This window comes from Rhynchophorus ferrugineus, unplaced genomic scaffold, assembly GCF_030347505.1.
Source record: "Rhynchophorus ferrugineus isolate W39M unplaced genomic scaffold, kcgeb_rfMv2 rfM1, whole genome shotgun sequence".
NCBI classification, from domain to species: Eukaryota; Metazoa; Arthropoda; class Insecta; order Coleoptera; family Curculionidae; genus Rhynchophorus; species Rhynchophorus ferrugineus.
The window spans coordinates 84,507,321-84,532,548 of record NW_027472580.1 but is presented as its reverse complement, the minus strand read 5'-3'; the positions used below and the strand labels follow the sequence as shown (position 1 = coordinate 84,532,548).

General features: G+C 32.9%; 1 protein-coding gene and 1 long non-coding RNA gene across 2 annotated transcripts in view; one reads left to right on the top strand and one right to left on the bottom strand.

The window, feature by feature from the left end:
- LOC143191262 (uncharacterized) overlaps positions 1 to 25,228 on the top strand; it is a 341,783-nt gene that overhangs the window by 201,949 nt on the left and 114,606 nt on the right. The gene's annotated exons all lie outside the window — the stretch shown is intronic.
- Positions 23,715 to 24,532, bottom strand: LOC143191295 (uncharacterized). The gene is made up of 3 exons (XR_013004462.1): positions 24,227 to 24,532; positions 23,954 to 24,172; positions 23,715 to 23,884 (listed from the first exon to the last, which is right to left on the bottom strand). It is a non-coding gene; the product is annotated as an uncharacterized LOC143191295 (long non-coding RNA).

Sequence of the window (25,228 nt, the reverse complement as noted above, 5' to 3'; positions counted from 1 at the left end):
CCAATTAATGGATTTTTGATATGGTGCATTGTCTTGGCGAAGCAGCACTTTCTTTTTCTTCAAAGGCGGACTTTTTGCGGCGATTTCGTCCTTCAAACGGTCCAATAACACTATATAATAGTCGCTGATCCTTCCCTTTTCAAGGTGGTCAATGAAAATTATTCCATGCGCATCCCAAAATACAAACGCCATAACCTTGCCAGTCGACTGTTACGTTTTCCCACGCTTTAGAGCGGGTTCATCTTGTACAGTCCACTCGGATGACTGTCGATTGGACTTCGAAGTAAAATGATAGGGACGTGTTTCAATAATTTTCACATACAGGCGCAAAAACTCGGGTTTATTACGCTTGATCATCTTCATACACTGCTGGTCAAAAGTGAGCTCGCGCGGCACCCACTTTGCACAAAGCTTTCGCATACCCAAATATTCGTGAATGATATGATGTACAGGTTGAGCTGATATCTTTAGAGTGTCTGCTATTTCATTCAGTTTTAATTTACCGTCATTCAAAATCATTTTGTGAATTTTTTAAATGTTTTCGTTGGTAGCAACCTCTTTTGGGTGTTCACTGCGTTCACCGTCTTCGGTCTTAAAAAAGAAAATTATTATGTACGAATGATTTATATTTTCTTCCAGATAACCATTTTTTTTTAAATTTTACTTCGAGTTCTTTTCATTTTGCTCTTTTCAATGAAGTTTTGCGTCAATATTCATACCAATATACTTAGCATTTTACTGTATCATATAATAGTATTATTCATATTTATCGGTATATGAATAGCTTACAAATATAATACGCACTGATCTCTCGTTCATTTTTATTCTCCATGTCTGGGTCTACTTATTTATATTATTACTACAGCTTCTGATGAATTTTTCGCTATTGATTCCAATAGCAAGTATCGCAGTGTCATCAAGAAATGTAGCTATGGTAACATTTTTTATTTGTGGTATATCACATGTAGTAGGTAAAGAGCGACACCCGAATCACTCTTTTACACAGCCTGATCTCATCCTCCCCAGTGCTTACGTATATCGAATTTTTAACTGTTTTTTATAGTTTGCCAGTTCATTGTTGTAGTCAATTAACTTTCAATCAATAGTCAGGAGTGAAAATATTAGCCTCTCCTGGAGCAACCACTGATGCTCTCAATGACTTTCTATTCTTAACGTTGTTGTAGAAGTTTCCATCAAAAGTAAAAATAATAAAATACTTATCGAACCTATCTACTACACGTATTTTATATTCTACTACTAGCTGACCCGACAGACTTCATCCTGTCAAAAAGATTTGTAATGTGGCAGTTTTTGTGCCTACGTATTTTAAAAAATTCTCCTGAACAGAACCATCACCCTGGTGATAGGGCGTTGTGAATAAAAAATAATTAAATAAAACATATATAAGGATTGAAAAGTAAGTAATCGCTTTATTGTTAATCATGTGAATCATAATTATTATTATTATTATCATTGTAGTGCTTTGTGGTATACGATGTTTTTTGTTTGATTACCTGGCGCATAGATAAACAAATCTGATGGTTTTCCAACACGGGAACAGGCAACATACAATTGACCATGTGAGAAACATGGGTTTTCTAGATTAATACCACAAACACTTAATGATTGCCCCTGGGACTTGTTTATAGTCATAGCAAAAGCAAGCCGCACTGGAAACTGTAGTCGTTTAAACTCAAATGGCACATCAGTCGGAATCATTGGGATGCGCGGTATGAGAACATCTTCTCCTTTATACTTTCCTTTGAGTATAGTTGCTTCTATCACATTGTTTAGTAATTTTTTTATCGCTAACCGTGTACCGTTGCAAAGACGCGGTTGGTTGATATTTCGCAACATTATAACCACCGATCCAACCTTTAATTGAAGATTGTGAGGTGGCAATCCTGGCAAATCCAGCGAGTTTAAAAATTCCGGTGGATAGTTGACTACATCATCTTGATTAGTAGCCGAATCAACTGATTTATATATCCTCAATTCGCCTGTAATTTGTTCTTGAATTTTGAAATTTAATTCATTTACATCTATGTTTTTTGCAGCCAGTATAGCTCGTTCGCTCAACCAATCATGGTTTCTGTAATTTTGAGAAACATCTGGAAACACCTTCTGAATAAGTTCATCTTTTGATCGAGTTAACTGACAAAAACTTTGAGGAAAGTTAATGCAGCCAGTCAACATGTCTATAGGAAATTTGCCATTACCAATGTCAATGAGTTGTTTAGAGAATATGTTTCCAGATTGGTCATTTTGCAACTCGACACGCATATTCTTGCTTAAATGAAGTACTTTGACATGTTTCCACAAATTGGAGGACTTTAGACATGCATTGAGTTCATCAGCTGGCGTTGATCGTGGAATCACTCGCAATGTTTGACGAAAATCTCCTGCTAATAAAATCATTGCACCACCAAATCGGTTATTATTGCTACGTAGATCTTTTAAGGTTCTGTCTAAAGCCTCCAAAGATTTTTTATGTGCCATCGTGCATTCATCCCAAACAATCAATTTACATTACTGCAAAACCTTTGCCATTGCAGAGTTCTTCGAAACGTTGCAGGTTGGAGTTTCATTGCTTTGCATATTTAATGGCAATTTTAGTGCTGAATGGGCTGTTCGACCACCTTCAAGCAAAGTTGCTGCGATTCCCGACGAAGCGAGTGCAAGTGCAATTTTATTTTGTGAGCGAATTTTTGCTAATATTAATGAAATCAAAAAAGTTTTTCCTGTACCACCAGGTGCATCTAAGAAGTAAATCCCTCCAGTTTCATCATTTGTTACTTTCATAAGAGTTTCAAATACATACTTTTGTTGTTCATTTAACATTGGAAAATTTTTTTGAATTAATTCTTTCAAAGCGTTGAGATCATACAGTCTTTCTCGATGCAACTCTTGGTTAAAAGCGTCATGCATTGGACGATTGGGCGCGGTCAGGCCTAATTGAATTAATAGTTTGTTTGACATTATCAAGCACATGTCCTCAATTGAAATCAATGCTTCATTGTAAATTTCTTCACTGATTTGTATATTTGGATTTCCCATTCTATTCCGTATTTGATACAAAATATCATCACACATATAATCTTTGTACTTCATCCACAAATCAATTGGGTTTGATGGGAAGCATGTAGATATGATTATAGAAAACAATGCTCGTATTTGATGAGCGTGTGATGATATTACAGCATCATTGAGAGTTTGATCCCAATGAGCGTCATTTTCAAGCAATTGCAAACGTTGACAGGCTTCTCTGTAGGATCCACACAATTCACCATCAACAGTTCGTAACTATTGGAATGATGTTGGGCCACGTACATTGACTAATAGCAGTCGTAAATAAAAACATTCATTATTGCTTGGATGTACTGAATAAATCCGGCCAATCGCATCGGTGGAATATACATCTGTATATCCTGGAACTGGTTTTCCTTATTTCCGTCGTATAAATCTCCTTGAGGATTGATTCCAGGTATAATATTTTGGCATTTCAGAATATAGCAATGTTTGTGCGAAATCATCGTTTTGGCATGTCTCAAAAAAACTGGTTAATGTAGTAGATGGTGGCTGAGCAGTTCTTTGTACTGCGTTCTGTGCTGTAAAATACACTCTTTGTCCATTTTCTAAATGCACAGCTAAGTCACCATATAATATGATGACTAAGTGATATATTTCGTAATGATTAAGAAATTGAAGATTAGTAACACATCTTAACTTTGGTGACAGAAAATTTTGTTCGCTAAAATAATTATGAGTAACTGCTATAATACATACCTTGAAAGTTGGCATAAAATTTTCCCGAACTGCATTTGTTGCCCCAAATGAAGTCATTTGAAAGCAATTGTTATATTGTTGGATATGTGTCAAAAAGTGTATAGAATCTGTTCCTATTCCTGAAACCAATGAGTTCAATGGTTCTGGTGGTGGATCCAATGGTATCAATTTCACTTTACCATTTGCGCAACACAATCCATTGGCTTCGTTTTTGTATTTTAATGCCTTACAGTGTGAGCAAACCAAGTTCATAAAACCAATAACAACACATTGGTAGTTACTGTAGTCAATTGACACATCGTAACTGAAAGCAGCTCGATTCAAACTTGCGCGATTATTAGTTGAATGTTGCGCTCGCGCTTCACGCGTTTGTGATATCCGAATTCTTTAACGTTCATTTCCGTCGTCACGTTCTTGTGCAGTACGATTAGATCGGTAATTAGCTTGGTTTATAGCATTTCTGGTTCTTCTACCTAAATTGCTTCGTCTTATAGGAGGCATATCAAATATAAATTATTTTTTCACTAATTACGAACTAAACAAACACTAACTAACTAAACACTCTGCACAAAACACGATATACGAATTTGTTTCGTGTATCAGTTGACAATTCATCTGTCATCTGTCAAAAGTCATCTGTAACAGACAACTTTTTTTTTTTAAATTTGATATGACTTGAACTCAAATCCTTTTAAGCCGTACGAATTGTTTTATTTATTTAAAATTTGGATATTAAAAATAATAAAACACTGTTGGTAACGCGATTTTTGTTTGACTGATGTAATGACGTGGAAACTGATGCTTTTTATCTCGCGTGCCGAAACTAATACAAAAGAAACGCGAGTTTCGGAACGCGACATTAAACTCCTCCAACTATGTATTCTGTGCTCCAACGCACACACGTACATTGTTTTGATAGATATGATCTTTGACGTTAGGAACACACCTACATTGCTTAGACAACAGTGAGTGCTTGTAATTTAATATGAACTTTATACCATAGCAATAAAGCTCAAATTGACTACGTTTTAGTTACAAATCATTTGTATGGGAAAAAGAAAAGGGCTATTTTTAGGGTTTTTCCAGCAATAATTCTAATTTTTCTCGCCGTAAAAACCATCCTTGAACTTCAACGAACATTTTAAAAAAAGATTTGGCCAAATTGGTCCAGGCGTTGTTGAGTTATGCGCTAACCAACACATTTTGCGATTCATTTTTATATATAAAAGGGCTATTTTTAGGGTTTTTCCAGCAATAATTCTAATTTTTCTCGCCGTAAAAACCATCCTTGAACTTCAACGAACATTTTAAAAAAAGATTTGGCCAAATTGGTCCAGGCGTTGTTGAGTTATGCGCTTACCAACACATTTTGCGATTCATTTTTATATATAAGATATACACACAATTTAGCTTAATACCTACCTAAACCTATTTATCTATTTATAATACTATTTTAACTACTACCAACTGATCACTTGAAGTCAATGCCGAGCAACAAATAGATGTTTTGTTCGTAATTTAATTTTGTGTATATGTCACAAAATTATATTATTATTTTTGTATTGTTTAATAGGGCTTAGGGCCTTAAGTCGGTTCAATTTTTTTGTTAAAAATATTTTTATTGATTTTCGCTCTGCGACTATGTGCGTTGGCCCACACTGTCGGCAGCTTTAGAAGTTGAACATATTCTCCTAAAGGTTTTTCTATATTTTGAAGCGCTGCACGATGGTTCAATACATATACGGAATCAAATTATTTCCCAACAAAAATAGAATTATCAACACAGGCTGACGTTGCATTGGCATTCGTGAAACTTCTAAAACGAAGCATTCTTAATCGGCATACTTAAGTGGACTTCGGGTAGAAGTATCAGAGTAAATACTGTACATCACAAAATGCAGATTGAATTGGTGCTTATAATACGATAGATATAAAATTTTACAATTACGAAACATCCATGTTTTAAAAAACATCCCTACTCCGTAGGCATAAGGGTAGCAGTTCGGGGTGTAACGCCGCCAAAGATGGATTGAAGTTGCTGTGAACCAACATGGCCTAAAAAAATTTACACAGAAGCTTGCAGTTCAAGATTTACGGCCGCGAAAGATGGATTACCATAGACTATTGCAATTTGAAGTTACCAAAGCAAATAACTTTAATACAAGTATAAGCTGACAGATGGGACAACGACTACATATATTTCTTCGGTCAGTTCTTTAGGAGAGAGGTGTTGTATTGCGCGATTGAAAACACCCTGATTGTTCAAGAAAAAGCGAGACATGAGACTAAGAGAGCCCATGAAGTGAGGAGTCTAAACCTAGAGTTTCGTTAATATTGTAATGTCCTGTCGCTTATGCTCTCAGTTCAATAAATACTATTTTCCGTAAAATTCCGGTTTTGTGAATTAAATTTTAATAGGTCCACATAATCGCATACTATTTTATCTTTGACTATATTTTACAGACTATTAAAGTAACATGTGAGACGTTTATTCTTCAATTAAATATTTTAATCAGCTTATATGCCGCTGCGGCGCGAGAAGAGACCTTCATACACTGCGCCGAATGATCTACTCGTCGTTGTTTTTGGTCAAAAGTGAGCTCGCGCGGCACCCACTTTGCACAAAGCTTTCGCATACCCAAATATTCGTGAGTGATATGATGTACAGGTTGAGCTGACATCTTTAGAGTGTCGGCTATTTCATTCAGTTTCAATTTACCGTCATTCAAAATCATTTTGTGAATTTTTTAAATGTTTTCGTTGGTAGCAACCTCTTTTGGGTGTTCAGTGCGTTCACCGTCTTCGGTCTTAAAAAAGAAATTTATTATGTACGGATGATTTAGATTTTCTTCCAGATAACCATTTTTTTTTTAATTTTACTTCGAGTTATTTTCATTTTGCTCTTTTTAACGAAGTTTTACGTCAATATTCATACCAATATACTTAGCATCCTACTGTATCATATAATAGTATTATTCATATTTATCGGTATATGAATAGCTTACAAATATAATACGCACTGATCTCTCGTTCATTTTTATTCTCCATGTCTGGGTCTACTTATTTATATTATTACTACAGCTTCTGATGACGTTTTCGTTATTGATTCCAATAACAAGTATCGCAGTGTCATCAAGAAATGTAACTATGGTAACATTTTTTATTTGTGGTATATCACATGTATAGAGTAGGTAAAGAGCGACACTCGAAGCACTCTTTTACAAAGCGTGATCTCATCTTCCCCAATGTTCGGGGTGTAACGCCGCCAAAGGTGGATTGAAGTTGCTGTGAACCAACATGGCCTAAAAAAATTTACACAGAAGCTTGCAGTTCAAGATTTACAGACGCGAAAGATGGATTGCCATAGACTATTGCAATTTGAAGTTACCAAAGCAAATAACTTTAATACAAGTATAAGCTGACAGATGGGACAACGACTACATATATTTCTTCGGTCAGTTCTTTAGGAGGAAGGTGTTACATTGCGCGATTGAAAACACCCTGATTGTTCAAGAAAAAGCGAGACATGAGACTAAGAGGGCCCATGAAGTGAGGAGTCTAAACCTAGAGTTTCGTTAATATTGTAATGTCCTGTCGCTTATGCTCGCAGTTCAATAAATACTATTTTCCGTAAAATTCCGGTTTTGTGAATTAAATTTTAATAGGTCCACATAAAAATACTAGTAATTAAAATTTTTATTTTAATCACCATTAATCTCATACTATTTTCTCTTTGACTAAATTTTATAGACTATTAACGTAACATGTGAGACTTTTATTCTTCAATTAAATATTTTAATCAGCTTATATCCAGCTGCGGCGCGAGAAGAGACCTTCTCCTCGGATTCTGTCGTCATTGAAATGGAAAGACAAACGGCGGTGCAAGCATCGTAATGGATATTATGTCATATCCATAGCGTTCTCACGTACGTTCGTATCCCACGCACCAGTTCCTTCACAGGGCCGTCGCCGTAAGGCAGAAGATCTCTTACCGGAATAGCGATAGTAATTTTCTTCCCGCTCGAAAAGTTAATTAGGCAAGAATTAGCTTCGACATTCCCGAAACGTTTAGTTAATTTAATCCAATTTTCCGTCATTTTCTGCTGTCCCTTTCCAGTTACTTTGCCCGTTGATTATCTTGTTTTCTTCGCAGTTCTTTGACTTTTGTTCCTCGGTCTAATGATAAATTTAATTTTGCGCATTAGTTATAATTAGTTAACTTGACAATAGTGTTTTTGGTCTGTCTTTTTCGTTGTTAAGCTCTGCAATACGTTTAAGCCAACCACAAGTCTTATTTCAAATTAATTTTTATTTTCTGTCTCTATTAATAAAGTTTTTATTTCAAAGAAACTTCAGGAAACAATCTTAATTTGTAAATTAATGTATTACGACTTTTCTGTTCTACTTTCACTAATAAACAAGCAAGGCGAGTACGGGATTAATACATCAGTATGTATTTCCCAAATAAAAATAAATCCAAACTACTTAAGTTAGAGTTAAAAACATACACAAAACAACTTCGTGTGGTTGCGCTCGCTTTAATCTTTTGATTTCCTACGTGTTGTCGAGTAGCTGTATTGCTTCCATGTAAGTGATTTTTCAACCTTATTTCATGTTTTAAGGCAAAATCTTGGATCGCTTTATATATCCATTTGACAGTATCCCTCCAACTCTAACACGATCCCATTGAGACTTCATTCGATTCATTTTTCCTAATATATTGACTCTCTACATAGCCAGTTAGTCATTATCACTGTCCCTAAGCCAACATCATTTCACTCAGTTCAGAAGAAACTTTATGCTAATAGCCTTATTTAAGCAAAAATATTATTGAATAAATTTTTAGATTATTTAAATAACCTGTAGGTGTAAAACAACTTAGAGATCTGGCGAAATACGCTGACCTCCAAGGTCACCCGATTTCATTCCTTGTTATTTTTTTCTTTGTGGCTTTTGAAACCGATATGAATTGCCACAAATCACAAACAATATAAAAGTTGTATTTATATCTCACCGGTCCAAAAGTTTCAAATCCCTTTTCATAAGTTGCTATATCAGATGACTAAAGCTAATTCGGTAAGCTTTTAATGAAAGTATGTACGTATAATCACGCTAATTTCTAGAATTATTTAGTGAACCTTGTGCCTAGGGTCATTTTACAATTACAATAACAAATATAAATTGAATCCATACGCTGTGGGATTCAATTAAGAGGTACAGTAAGAGGACTATTCTGTTGCCTTACCTGCCAAAAAATCGCTCCTGCTAACTTTTTTGTAATGGTTAATATTTTATTTCTATTTTTTCTGAAATTCTGAAAAACCAAAATTGTTATAACATTTTTCAAGAATGATTAGTAATTTTGAAAGGTACATGATTGAACAGCTATTCTACATGTACACAAATGTCGATTGGGTGAACTTGACACATACTTAATTCGTCGGTAATCATCAATCTTGTACAGAAAGAAACTTAAGTTCATACCTTCAAAAGCCGATCTGTAATGTAATTTAATTTAGAACTATAACAGAGAACATACCATTAAATAAAAAATACATTCAAATATAGTATTAATGATGTAACGAATCCTAATGGATAGTTATTCAGACATAAAGATACACTCTATTTTAACACGAATTATTATGTTACCTAAAACCAAAGAGATTTACAACTCAAGACGTAACGCTTACTATAGTCCATCGGACACGGTTCCAAATAAATCGATCTAAGAGCAAAAGCAGATAACATTTGTAGTAAATTTTGTAGTTCCTGTTTAATTCAAAGGAATATGGTGCTTCGAGCTATTGAGTGTGGCTAATTGAGTTTGATTTGTTCTGGCCAATATCGAACATAATATTTGCACAGTGTTATGTAAACCACCCAATATCAGTTATGAATTATTCTTATGATTCTTACCAACTTCCAAAGTTCAAAACGGCTGATCAGTTTAATTTCTAAAATTACGTTCAAACGTTCAAAGCACTCAGCTAATCTAATGTAAGAAAAATAATTTCAATTTTGAGTAGATTGTTTTGATGTCGGATATTTCTAATAATGCTAAATGACAGCATGCTATGCATAGCTCATTTGATGGGCAACATTCTATAGATTATTTTAGATATAGTGATAGCGTTATTTGATTACTTACTCAAAAGCTTGCGACTTGAAAATGGAGATTCTTGAAGGTTATTTTCGTCATATTTCACTCTTCCGAAAAATATAAAACTATATAAACTTATTTAAAATTGTGCGGTACTTATAACGATGGGCGCTTAAGAGACGCCAATATTCTGAAAATTTCTATGTATATTATGAAACTCACCCTGACTAGCCGCTGAAATCTATGAAAATTAGATGAATTTCTATCGAAATTCGATATTTCATTTTTTTCATTCAATGAAATTCATTTCTCGTGGAATTGGAAAAAATTAAGTTAATCAATAGGACAGATCTAGTTTTCCACCACTTCCACTTTGTTGAAGATTTGATGCATCCACAGTATTTGCAAAACCTCGCCTTATCTGACCACTATTTGTTGCCGTATCTGCAAAATTCGGTTACCGTAGTAAGGTTTGCACTTAAGAGTGTTTAATATGTATGTGAATAAACATAAAAGAGGTGAAAGTAGTTTTTTACAAGCTGAATATTATGCCTTAAAGTCGGCTTAACAAAAACGATATCATTAGAGCAGTTTTGTTTCTTTAGATATTAGAAGTTCAAGTGAGCTAAATCATGCGACTGCTGTAGTTATATATTCAGTATATGAAGTATTTCGTAATTCCACTCACTTAAAATGAAAGTGTTCATATTTAATTGCTTCAAAGTTTAGCTTGGCGCAAAGCCTTCATAACAAACAACACCATGATTTTTACATCTTAGTATTTTATGACCGCAGTATGTTAACATTAAATTTAAACTGTCTTAAATATCGGTAAAAGCGGTAAAAGGAAATCATGGTTCTGCCTGGTTTTTCCAGACACTTTTTCAACCAATTGATACTTACTATTACTTACTACAACAGTTTCTATTACAGGTCAGTAAGAGTTTTTTCTATTGATTTACTCTTTCTATATAAAACATTTTCTCAAGGGTCTCAACTTAAGTGTTTCTTTCATTGAATTTCATTGATTACTCAAATATCTTACCACCCAGTCTTTTCTTCAAGGCTTGGAAACAAGATCTAGTCACAGGAGCTTAATTCTGGAGAATATTCTGAATAGGGTATAATATTTTTGGATAATCGCTTGACATTCTCCAAGATATTTGATATGAATGACAGCGCGTACATCATACTCCGGCCCTCTAATATCATTCTATGTATTTTATCTATGATAACGTAACGATCTGAAGGTACGAAATCACTAATACTGGTTCGACTACAGCGGCAATTAGTAAAGTTCTTCCTTTATGTTGAAACTGATGGTGCAGAATCCCAAAAATAATGACCAAAATAATTCAACCTTTTGTTAACAGGTCAATTGAAAAGTCCCCGGCCTACCATAGAAAAACACATTTTTTTGGCAAAATTAGTTTTTTCTATTCATCATAATTCGCTTTAAGGGCGATACACTGATTATAGCGAACCTCCAACTTTTCAATACCATTTTTGTAGTACGATCTGTCCATTGCTTTAAAATAGGCTTAAGTTTCGGTGATCACCTCTTAATTCGACGAACATTTCTTCCCAGTGAACATATTTTTGAGATCTGAGAACAGAAAATAGTCGTTGGAGGCCAGATCTGGAGAATACGGTAGATGACGAAGCAATTCGAAGCCCAATTCATGGATTTTTGCCATCGTTTTCACTGACTTGTGACACGCTGCATTGTCTTGGTGGAGTACTTTCTTTTTCTTCAAATGCGGCCGTTTTTCGGCTCTTTTGTCCTTCAAATGGTCCATTTACGTTATGTATTAGCCGCTGTTGATGGTTCCTCTGTTTCTAAGGTAGTCAGTAAAAATTATTCCATGCGCATCCCAAAATACGACTGTTGCGTTTTCCCATGCTTTGGAGCGGGTTTATCGTGTGCAGGCACTCGGATGACTGCCGAATGGACTTGGGAGTGAAATGATGGAGCCATGTTTCGTCCATTGCCACATATCCTTTTCAAACACTGTTCCGAATCATCAACTCGTTGTTGTTTGTGATCAAAAGTCAGCTCGCGCGGCACCCACTTTGCACGGAGCTTTCTCATACCAAAATATTCGTGAATGATATGATGTACACGTTCAGTTGTTATCTTTAGAGTGTCTGCTATTTCATTCAATTTCAATGTTTTCGTCAGTAACGACCTTTTTTTGTGTCCACTGCATTCACCGTCTTCGGTGGTCATATCATCACGTCTAAACTTAGCATACCAATGATGAATGATTTTCCCGGGACAGTGTCCGAAAATTCGGCATCAAGCCAAGTTTTTGCTTCAACTGTATTTTTTTCCTTCAAAAAGCAATATTTTATCAACACGCGAAATTCCTTTTTATCCATTTTTTTTCACAATAACAAAAGTTGCTTCACTCAAAATGCTATAATTCACAAACTAATGATCCGACAGGTGTTAAATTTGTACTCGCATCTTTTGAGGGCTAGGGCTAACTAAAAAACATATAGATTTAATTCTAGTAGCGCCATCTATACGTCAGGCCGGGGACTTTTCAATTGACCTGTTAGTATTGGTGATGTTTTTTTGCTCAAAAGATTATGTTTAAACAATGCATGAACTTTTCTTCCATTTTTGTCAAAGATCAAGAGGTTATCTTGTGTCAATGGATGTGAAACACATACTAAATAATGCAACTTGCGAAAAATCTGATAAAAATCTATTAATTGATGAAAAATTGAGAGTTTAAAGTTACTACGAGGAAAATTGAAAAAGTCACTCACAAAACAGACTTCCCTCGTACTTACAAGACATAAATTACATATTTATCAATTAATTAGCACAACTCCAATAACTCATATTATTAAATTAAGTATATTGGATAAATAAATTCCTTAAATGGAACACACTAACATTAAATCAGAATTAAACTTCTCCGCTACTCAGGGATTCGCTTTAGCTAAACTAACTAATTAACATTGTGTTTTAATATGGGATAAAAGCGGTTCACACGTATATAAATTTTCCTGCAAAAAAAAACATCCTCGGGCGTTTGCGACAGTCCAACTTATACCAACATCTGCATTACAGCATAATAGATAATTAATGTCGTGCTGAGGATACAGGCCTAAAATAATTTTAATAAAATAAGAAGTTCAGGCCGCCGTTGTTGTAAAGTAATAAAAGCGTGTGTGGAAAATAATGTATATTAATTATGACATAAAACAAATTTACTGCCAGAGTCAACTACACATGTAATTATATATTATTAAAAACGAAAATTACACTACATTTGCGTACATATACAGTGGATGACCAAATTATTACGGACAATATTGAAATCATTTAATTTTAATTTAATTGGATTTCTGTATCAAATAATTAGTATATAATAATTAGATGTTCTCTTATATATTTTTTATTTGCATCTGCTCCTCCAGAGGTTCCGGAATGAAGTGTTGCAATTCATCGTCGATGCCCCAGTTTATGTCTCCAACAAACTGATTCAGCACGATATGCATTTAAAACCCATAACGAGTGTGATTTGAAGTGTTAGTGCGAAGTACTCTGAAAGACGCCAAACAGTTAAATATGCGCCTGACTGTGTACGTACATAAGCTCTAACAATTATATGAACTGATTAATAGACACATAGAGTGAGATTTAATAACCTCTAGAATAAGTTAGGATAGACTTTAAAATAAGTTAGAATAGTATCTGAAATACGTTTTAGATTTTAAGTTTGTACAGCAGTTCACAACGGAAATCATACGAGGGTCTCTATTTATATTTCGGGAATAGGAAAAAACCAAATAGTTAAGCTGCGATTATATTTTTATTGTTTTTCAAAGTACTCGCCACGCCTCGAATTTTTGTTTGTTTTCCTTATTTCTCCAAAGACTTCTGGCAAACAAATGGTTGTGTACCAATCAGAATTTACTGCTCTACGATTCTCTAGAGACACTGTTGCAATATGACCAGTTTTCCCGAAGAAACAGGCCACCATTTTCTTTGAAGTGCTTCGTGCGCGAACAATTTTTGTTGGATTTGGTTAAACTTGGAACACCCATACAGTCGACTGCAGCTTACTTTCGGGCTCATACGAATATATCCATGATTCGCCACCTGTCACGATTTTATAAACGTCTTTCGAAGCATCGCGATTGAATTTCTTAAGTATTTCTTTGCACCAATCGACACGAGCCTTTTTTGAGCGCTTGTCATATGTGACATGACGATCTTGCTTAATCATTTCGCACACAGCATCGATGTTTTCTGGCACAACAGCCGATTTTGGATGACCTTCACGAAACTCGTCGGATAGCGAACTCCGACCACGATTGAATTCACTAAACTAGCGATACATGGTGGTTTTTGATGGAGCTTCATCGCCAAAAGTCAAATTAAGTTGACTGATGCACACTTGTTGTGATAATCCACGTCGAAAATCGTAAAAAATAATCGCACGAAAATGTTCACGATTCAGTTCCATTTTTTGCGGAGACGAAACTTTCAACTAAATATGAAATAAGCAAATAGCGTCCGTGCAACAAAATGTCCTGAGTACATATATCGTCAAAAATGTCAAACTTTACGATGGAACTGTCAGATGGACTCACATGACATCAGTGTTGCCAATTTCTGAAATATAAATGGTGACCCTATAATAACACTTATTTCCCACAGTCATATTGTTGACGTTCTAAGAGATTAATAAAAAAATACATTTGCATCTGCAATCTATTGGGGTCATAAAACTACAAAAAATCTACAAAACAGATTTATAATATTCGTTTTAGTAATTTTAATATTATTAAAGATTAATAGAATTAATTTTAATATTTAGTGATGCAGTCACCTTTTGCTGGCGATAAAAGCTTCTATGCATCAGGGCATGCTCTCAATACATATTTTCGCAATTTCCTGGAGTTTGGAGTCGTGGTACCATTATCTGTTGAGAGTTTTAATTAACCGCTCTTTGGTGGTAATCATTTCTTTTGCAATCTCCCGTGTGGTGAGTTCTACGGGATTCATATCTGGTGGATTTCCTCTGCAATAATCATAGTTCGATAGTGTCTAACCTATTGTTGTCACTTTTTCATGCTATCAGTTAGGCACGGTTTTCTGGAAGGCCACCGTCCTATTACATTCTCTTCAACTAGACTAGAACTAACTAGACAACACAACAACAATACTACAAAACATGCGTTTTACAATTGTCACACAACTGACAAATATCTCGCATATGCTGTATTGTCACTTCACAAAATGAATAATAATGATACAGTGCCTATTTAAAATAAAATAACCCTTCAAAACACCATCATTTATTCAAATAAATATAATAAACTATAAAAGATACATAAAAATGATAAGACAATATATAATAATGTATAGTTTATCTGTCTATTTTATCGCTTTTTTTTAATTGTTTAAAATATATGTTCTATTATGTTTGTGTCATATTACGCACCTAGTGAAGTAAACTCAGATATGGTTAAAAATAACTTCAAGAAGCATTTAAATCCATTCCAGCAACTGGTCTATCTATCCTGGCTATTTTAGATCTATCTATTCCAGAGATTTAAATGTGGGTTTCCGGAATGTTTGGATATGGAGAAATGAATGACGGTGGTTTACGTTTATATTTATTAGTTGCTCGTTAAATAAGTTTGTGGTGGGTGACAGTGTATTTCAACATCTTTGGAAGTACCAACTAACATGGCGGGTTCCAACAAGCCTTGATTCAACGCTGTTGACTTTTATTTTGATTAACTTCAGGTTTAGTATGACGGTGGACGATGTATTGGCGATGCAAGGACCTGATTATGGATCTGTTCATTATCTGCTCTGCACAACAGTGAAATTACGACTATAGCGGGGATAGTTAAAAAGTCACAATCAGTCGCAACTAGAGCTACTGGCGGAATCCAAGACATCACATGGAGTTTCAGATCGAAGCGACAAAGATAATATTTGGTCAATAGAACAACTAAATAGTGCAGATATCAATGCTATAGAAAATAAAATATCAGAAACAATTTTGAGTGTGTCACTAAAGTATGTCCATCAACTCGATATACAACATAAACCTTGATATCCCATGAATGTTGAGGATCGAGAAAACGCAAAAGTAGTCGAGAAATACCAAAAATTAAATGTAGTACAACCAACTTAATCATTAAATTCGATAGATTCGATAAGAGTTCTCTATATTTTTTTCATTCATCTCCTAGAACGTCAACAATCTTTCAATCGGCAATAAGTATTATTATATGATTTCAGCCATATCATATAACTATCCTGACATGTAGTAGATCACTTCAGTAAGTGATCTACTGTACAACTTATAATCTTGATCTAATTCTAGATATTATTCTAACTTATTTTAAAGTCTATCCTAACTTATTCTAAAAACTATTCTAGATTATTCTAGAGATTATTAAGTCTCACTCAATGTGTCTATTATTCAGTTCGTATGGCAGTTTACGTTAGAGTTTACGCACTTCACTATCATCGCGCACATTTAACTGTTTGGAGAGTGTATTGGGATGCAATAATAGTCTTTCAAAGTATTTCGCACTAACAATACGAATCACACTCGTTATGGGTTCTATGGGGATATCACGCTGAATCAGTTTGTGGAACACGTAATATGGGACGATGACTCGCAACACTTTACTTTGGAACGTCTGGAGGATATCTATGTTAGATTGGCTAGTAGTACCCCACAGTTCAATACCTACCATAGGTCCAAATGGGCTTAAGTATTGACTTATACAGCAAAATCTTATTATCTAATGATAATTTATATTTACGCCTTATCAGTCAATACATTTGGTTTTTTTATTTGCGTTTTGTAACTATATGTTTTTTCCATGTCAGACGTCGATCGAAATGAATTCCCAGATATGTAACGTTGTCTGCTTGAGGTTCATGATTATTCAATTTTACTGAGGGACACTGAGGGACATGTTCTTCTACAAAGGGTGAATGTCACATGTGTAGATTTTGTCTCATTTGCTTTGATACGCCACGTTTTCAACCACAATTCGACTTTGTTAAGATAAAGTTGGAGGTTTCTTGTGGTTGATATTGTATCCTCAGGTGATGATAAAACCGCTGTATCGTCAGCATATGTTGCAACACTAGTGTTTCTTGAGGTCGGTAGGTCTGCTGTATAAGATATAACAATGTTTGACAATAAAATATCTGTCTGTGAGGTACGATATCAGCAATTGAAAGTTGTATGTTTGGATAGGTTTTTGAAGCCAATAGTCGCTGATTTTCGTCTGTTTTCGGACCACTTGTTCTTCGGGGTTCCTTAAGCGTTTTTTTTTTGTTTGTAACAATTTTCCAATCGTGCATTTGAGGGGTTTCAATTATTGGTAGTTGATCGTTATTTCGAATAGCATGTGATTCAGTTGATAAATCGACAGAAAGATGTTGTGGATTAGCCATTATGTATTTAAATTAACCGTACACATCACTTAATAGTTATTAAATATTTAATTTAAGGTTTTTCTGAAAGGTACGTTTGGACTCCGCGGTGGTTTGAACAGAACTGAGTTCTCTATATAAAATAACTTCTATTAATTTTTATTGAGTTATTCAGTGTATACAGACGCTAATAATTGGATTTTCGACATTCGTTACTTTTGTTGTTTGATCTGAATTTATCTGCTAGCGAAGTTCATCAAATATTTAAAAAGAAACTTATGGTTATGTTGCTCCATCATATACCAATTGTCGATTTTGTTATCAACAATTTAAAACTGATGAAACAACGACTAATGAAACAGATAGCATAATAGCTGATACAATTGATGAAAAAAATGTTCCTAGGCATTTTAAGAGGACAGAAGATGGCTATCACATGAATTTACAGAGAATACGATTTCAAGATGTTTTAGTATAGCATTATCATTGTTTGCAAGGCAAAAAACAAAAGCTTTCAGTAAAGTGTTATGACTAATGATGAAAATTGGATCTACTACGGTAATTTCAGATCCAAGAAGCCATGGATTAGTGGAAAGAAATACGAAAATGTATTGATAATTGGATGAACATCATTCTTTCGACACTATATGGCCATTTTCCCAAAAGAAAGGAAAAGTCGAAGAAAATAATGGAAAATATTTTGGTTAATATATATTAAACTAATTTTTAAATAAAGTTAACAAGAACACAATCAGATCTGATCACAATCCATTAATTCAGATCTCTACTAGCAACAGAGTACATAAAAAATAATATTAAAATTAATTAAATTAATTAATAAAAAAATTAAAAATAATAGCAGCAAAAGTTATACATTGTAATGTTTTCTTTTCAATTTCCCTTTCAAATTCAAATCAGTATTATTAAGAAAACTTTTTTAATACTCTTATACTTTTATTAATACGTTAAAGTAGAAAATAGCTCTTAAATGTTTTATTAATACGTAATTAGTATGTATAGAAACTAATAATTGCACGTTGCATATTATTCTGCAGTCTAAATAGAAGACTTGTAATCATTAGCAAGAGCTTTTTACTGTTATACACATACGATATATAAATTTACCTCCATGTTAATTAATAGCATATACACTGATAGAACAAATAAACCAATATTATTATTTTACCAGCAAAATTATGTAAATAGAATTACTAATATTATTCAGTTTTGGAATACCTACAAAATAAGCACATTAGTGAATATTTTATTAAATATATTATTAATATCTATGTAGTTGATAGAGAACATATGTTAAATAAACCAATATGGTATTTTAACAATTTTGATGAAATATATTGCAAATAATATTTTAATTTCCCAATTTCAAATTCAATAATATCAAAATTCAAAGGAATAATGATAAACTATACTATACAAACTGATAATATTTATTATAATATATGATTTTTTATATTTGAGATTTCCAGAAAATTAATTATAAAAATATAGGAAGGCAAATAATGGAATTTAAATACATTTATTAACTGATGCAGGGATGATAAATATCATCAACTGCTGCAGCACGTAGTACTTACATCATGATGTTGTGCCAAAAACCACGTGATCAAAAAGTGTCTTAATCTCATTATGTTCGAATAACTATTAGGGTATCTTTTTATCTACTTGTCTACTAAATGATACTAACTACTTAAATTTATAGTAACCAACGAAGGATATTTTTACCACAAAGTAATTTGACAACTCAGTAATTGATGAAACGATGTGATCAAAACATTGATTCCTACGTCTATTCACATTAATGGTCAATTCATTTTATTCGCGATAAGTATTTTAAATAAAAATATGACGAGTAATGTTTCTTGATGAATTACTCCTCTATTAATTATTAAGTAAGTTCAATAGGGGAAATATAATTTTAGGTTATATATTAAAAATACAGTCATACAATATATCTACCTTAACTCTAATACACGTCCTAGAGATAATTTAATTAATTTATGTCGTTAGGGGTGGCTAAATCTAACGAATAGGGTTACTATTACAATTGGTAATTTAAGTCAGCCGCACTTGACACGTGATAATATTAATCTGTTTGAAAGGCTGGGCTAATTTGATCAAAAAAATATGTTGTGTAAACTAGGGCTTTTGTGGTGAATCTTTACATTCATCTTCCAATAAATTTAAAATAACACACTGAAATTTTTGAAATATCCAAATTATTTGAGAAACTGCTACTAAAATGTGTTAGGCTACATATAGAAATACCATATTTCCAGTTTGGATTTCGAAATCGCCACACAACAATCGACAAAGTGTATATATTAACACCATTTATTCAAAAGGCGTTTGAAGAAAAGAAATACTGCTCTGCAATATTCCTGGTCTGACAAGCCTAGAGTTTCGCATGAACGGGCATTCTCAGTATTTAAACCTATTTCGAATTCAGTTATGCATGGTAGTATTTTGGGATCATTCCTGTATCTACTCTACACTACTGATATGCCCACTAGCAAACCAAATAGTCCTTGAGACATTTGCCGACGGCAACTTCTATGGCGTAGTGATTGGAGTGTTCGACTGACATGTGGAGGTTGTGGGTTCGATTCCTGGCGGGGGGAACGACTTTTTGTTGTTCTAGTTTAGTTTTAACATTAGTCAAATCACCTAGGCAATGTAGCGGCCCTCGGGGTCTGAAATGTTCCTTATTTTCAATAATTATTTCTGTATTCCTGTTTTTCCTCATACGGGCAGCACTTTTACTTGGCCTAACCATTGTAATACTTAAAATAACTGCGTAATTTATTGAGTAAATATCTAACTCTAAAAAGAGAAAAATTAAATTTAGTAGATAGGTTAACTAACAGGTCAATTGAAAACTCCGCCGCCTGACACATAGATGGCGCTACTAGAATTAAATCCATATGTTTTTTAGTTTGCCCTAACCCTCAGAAGAGGCGTGTATAGCATTTTCAGTGAAGCAACTTTTATTATTGTGAAAGAAATGTATAAAAAGGATGAATGTGTTGATAAAATATTGCTTTTTGAAGGGAAAAAATACAGTTGAAGCAAAAACTTGGCTTGATGCCGAGTTTCCGGACACTGCTCCAGGAAAATTAACCATCAAGGATTGGTATGCTAAGTTTAGACGTGGTGAAATGAGCACACATTTAAAAAATCCACAAAATGATTTTGAATTACCGTAAATTGAAATTGAATGATATAGAAGATACTCTAAAGATATTAGCTGAATGTGTACATCAAATCATTTACGAATACTTGAGTACGAGAAACCTCTGTGCAAAGTGGGTGCCGCGCTAGCTCACTTTTGACCAAAAACAAAGACGAGTTGATGATTCGAAGCAGTATTTGAAGATGATCAAGCGTAATAACCCCGAGTCATTCTCCAGATCTGGCCCCAGCGACTATTTCCTGTTCTCAGATATCAAAATAATGCTCGCTGAGAAGAAATTTTCCTCGAATGAAAAGATGATCGCCGAAACTGAGGTCTATTTTGAAGCAAAGGACAAATCGTTATACAAAAATGGTATCGAAAAGTTATTTGTGTGTATATACCACCCCAGTGTATCACCCTTGAAGGGAATTATGTTGAATAAAAAAAATCATTTTGCCAATAAAATGTGTTTTACTACGGTTGGCCGAGGACTTTTCAATTGGCCTGTTATCTAATGTAAGGTCTGAAAAAATAATTATTATGTTTCTAATTCGAATGGATTAATCTACGGACAATGCAATCATTTTGCTCTCCAAAAATAATTATTTATAACAAAAGTAAAAACATATTGTTTTGATACAGGATCATGGTGATAGCTCAAAGGATTCTAATAGAAAATATTGAATCTCCCTGATAATTGAAGAACCACTCATCAATCAAAACATGAAAAGACAATCCTAATTTCACCACCAGTTGATAAAACTCCTTTAAGAAACTTTTGACTACAAAATTCAGCTTAACAATAGATCGTCAATTTCAATCAACAGTTAATACTCCTCCGACATGAAAACTGTTTTAAATTTAAGAACAAGAATGAATAAAAGAAAAACAAACTTAGACAAGCAGCTATGACGAATAATAAAAAGTAAACATATTCTATTAATAAAAACCATTAATCACGCGCCGTATTAATATTAATGATAAGACGGAACCATGTCAATAACACCATGTCCGTTGTCGCTCTTTAATTGTATTCAGGTAACTAATTTTGGTTCCGTACGGTGTCTTTGAACCGAAATCAATCGCAATTAATAAATTGTATTGTTATTTTCTAAGTATGGGATGCATATATATGAGATGCCTTTTATAGAGAACAAGATTAATTACTCTAACAGTATATGTGTCTGAATGAATAAACTTATACGTTGTTGGTGGAGATGTATAGGCTCGTTCTTTGAATGCAAGAGATCAATAATAATTTACAGCGTACCTTGGTACCACAACTTATGTTTCCATACAAATGATTAGTTAATATTAATAAAATTTACATCTTATTAGATATAATCCATATTAATGCGTTGAAATTATATTAAATAAAATAGTAAAACCTAATTGCAACTAGTCAAACACTAACAATACAAGAAGTATAAATAAAATATTTTAAAAATATAAAAAACCAAAACTCGGAAATAGTATAAATAGCCACAGTGAAAGATGACGTTTGCATACTAGGCTTGTTGCAAAAATATCAATTTATCTATAAGATCAATAAAATTTCGTCACTGAACGCTGACACATTTCGATCAGATTGTTGTTCAACTAATCATGGCCAATTTTCACCTTGGTTGGATTGTGTGTAAAAACCGAAATATTGCAATTAAAGCAAAATTTGAAGAAAAAGAAAGGGGAAAGGAAAACAGTAGATTACTTAAAACAATATAAAGAAAGTAAGAAATATATAAATATCAAAATCGTATTTTTACCATTTAGAATTTAGATAGGCCACTGTATATATTTCTCCACCAATACAAAACAATCAATTATTGAATGTATATTTACTTGAACAACTAACGCAAATAATACTATATTTTGGAATACAAATTTAAATTTTGAAAGTATCAGTAAATACAGAACTGTTTATTTTTGTTTTCGTTATATAAATAAAATATTTTTATCTACATTTAACGGCGCAATATGATCAATTCGATTTATTACGAATTAAAAAGCACCAAGCTCAATTTATAAATTATTCTTATTGTTATTATATTAATCCAACATTTAGAGAAGAATATTCGAAAATGCCGATTTAATGAACTCAGTGCTATGACTAACTATGTCATCAGCCAAAATATCATATTAAAATAAAGTAAATTATCTAAGAACTGCACTAAAACAGAAGAGTAGTACTTCGATAATAATATACTGGTCAATATAAACTTCGAGAATCATAGTAAATAAAATTTAAATCAAATAATAATGTATAGAGAATTTGATGACATATGCATCACAAAATTAATACACCAGATATTCTAGGATTCTTTTGTTAAACAGTCATGATACTGACTGTGATGTGTGCTTTTGATAAAAAATCTAAAATCTACTAATATACAGTGCAATATGAAGAAGTGAAGTTTATTTAGAGAAATTATAATAGTAAAATTATAAAATAAAATATTTGTGGTAACTCAGAAAAAAATAGCAAAGAATCAAAAAGGAATTGAATCTTACATAAAAAACAGTAGTGTATAAATGATATAATAAATATAGAGAGATAAATTTAAGGATTATCCAAAATATAATTTAATACAAGAGGAGAAAGTAGACGAAGTTATTAAAATTTTATATCTCAACTATTTTAATAAACTAACATTATGCAATTTCATACCAGTGATGGCTAGAACGGCTTATAAAAGATAATAGAAAGAGGATATTATTGGTTCTATTATATTTTTTTCAGCACTGCCAGTTATATATCCAGAATAATCCACCTCACAATAAGTTTAAAATCATATATAACATTCGCAAATAATAACTGTATTTCCAAACAAATATCCATTAGAAGAAGAAGAAGAAGAAATAGCATCTCGTTATAAATATTAAGTGAAAAAGAAAGAGGCTATTGACAAACCAAATAAATATGCTAAAAAATACATTTGAGCACGGTATCTTTTGATCAGAAGAATAATCTACTACAATATCTGCGACGATGATCGTAATTGCCACTCACCACATTAATGAAGATTACAACATGTACATTACTTATTGGGAGTCGGAAATCAATCAACATATAGTATATCCAAAGTAGCAGTGAACTTACGTTAACTGAACGTAATTTAATGTTGATATTTTACGAATTTTTTTTTGCTTCGATATATAACACTCATTCTAATATAAATAAAATCATGAAACAAAAGTGTTATATAATATCATTTATTTTAACATTACAGTACATCTAATGAATATATTATGAATGGACTTAAACTACTAATAATTAAACAGCCTCAATAGTTTCAATGTTAGACTTATTTTATTCTATTTACATTGAACTCTTTTCTAAACCTTCTTCTTCTCCTATGGTATCCCCTAAAGGCTTAATACACCTAATTAGCATTTGTTCATCCAAGTAATGAACTGTATTTTCATTAAAGAACATATTTACCTTTTCATATTTAGTTCTTGTTCCCTTCGTTGCTTTGTTTTCTTGCCAAATCATTCTGATATCACTGTATTTGTCTTTAGCTTATTCTATTACTACGTGTGTATATTTAAATATAAAATAGGTTTATTCACTATATGCTCTCTAATACATTTGCCATATGTGCAAAAGAGTTAGCATTCACTCTCTCCTCGTACATAGTAACCCAAGCTCATATTTATTCTGAACAATTACACACATATAGCCACATATATCATATATTAATTATAAACGCACCTTTAGTTTTTTCCATTCCCATCTGTCTTGACATTGTCAACCTTGAATGATAATCCCACATCCAGAAAGTTTAATTCACCCAGTATCATATTCTGAGCCACTATTCAGACAATAACAAAGCTGTTAATTTCAAATCTAACTAATGAGTTCATCCAAATCGAAGGGTGTTATTGTAGAGTGTACTGGTTTCCACATATCCAAATAGTTCTTGCCTGTATATTTTTCTCGGCCTGCATATCAACTATAGTAATTATTTGCCATATCCCATAACAATTCTGTGGCCATATCATTCAGCCATCTGATATACTGTGTACAACAATAAAAATGAATGAACGAATGAATGAATCCCATATAGTAACAGTGCTAATATACCAATGCAATTTATTTTATAATTTAATATAATGTTTTATACAATCAAACCATATTTTTTTACTTAGTGTTATGAATTTGTAGTAATATACGTAAATTAATAAAGTCTATACTACATTATTAATATATGTATTAATTACTAATACATAATAAATATATATATAATTGTAAATTTTAAAAGAATTATATATACTCTAGTTACGCTCTATGCAAATTATATCTAAATATTCCCACAGGGAACATTTAATGTGTGTGCATTTCATGTGAAATTGTTAGAAACGTAGCCTGTGATAAAATGGAACGTTATAAAGCACCCGAATTATAATAGGGTACATGTTAAAATATATGTATTTCCTTACAAATACCAGAACATGTTAGACAAAAGAGCAAGCTCTCATACTAAAATTGGTCAATACCATATACGTAAAGGAAAACGAGCTGAAAGTATCCTACAAAGTGTAGTATCGATAGTTAAATCAGTATACCTAATTGGTGACAAACATTTCTAAAATTATGCGAGTTTGTTTAATATACTGATTTTTTAGACTCGTCAAAATAGAATGAAAATCGTCACTAAAAATTACGATTTTATCTTGTATTTTCTCATTTTCACATTGTTGTACAGCTGAATGA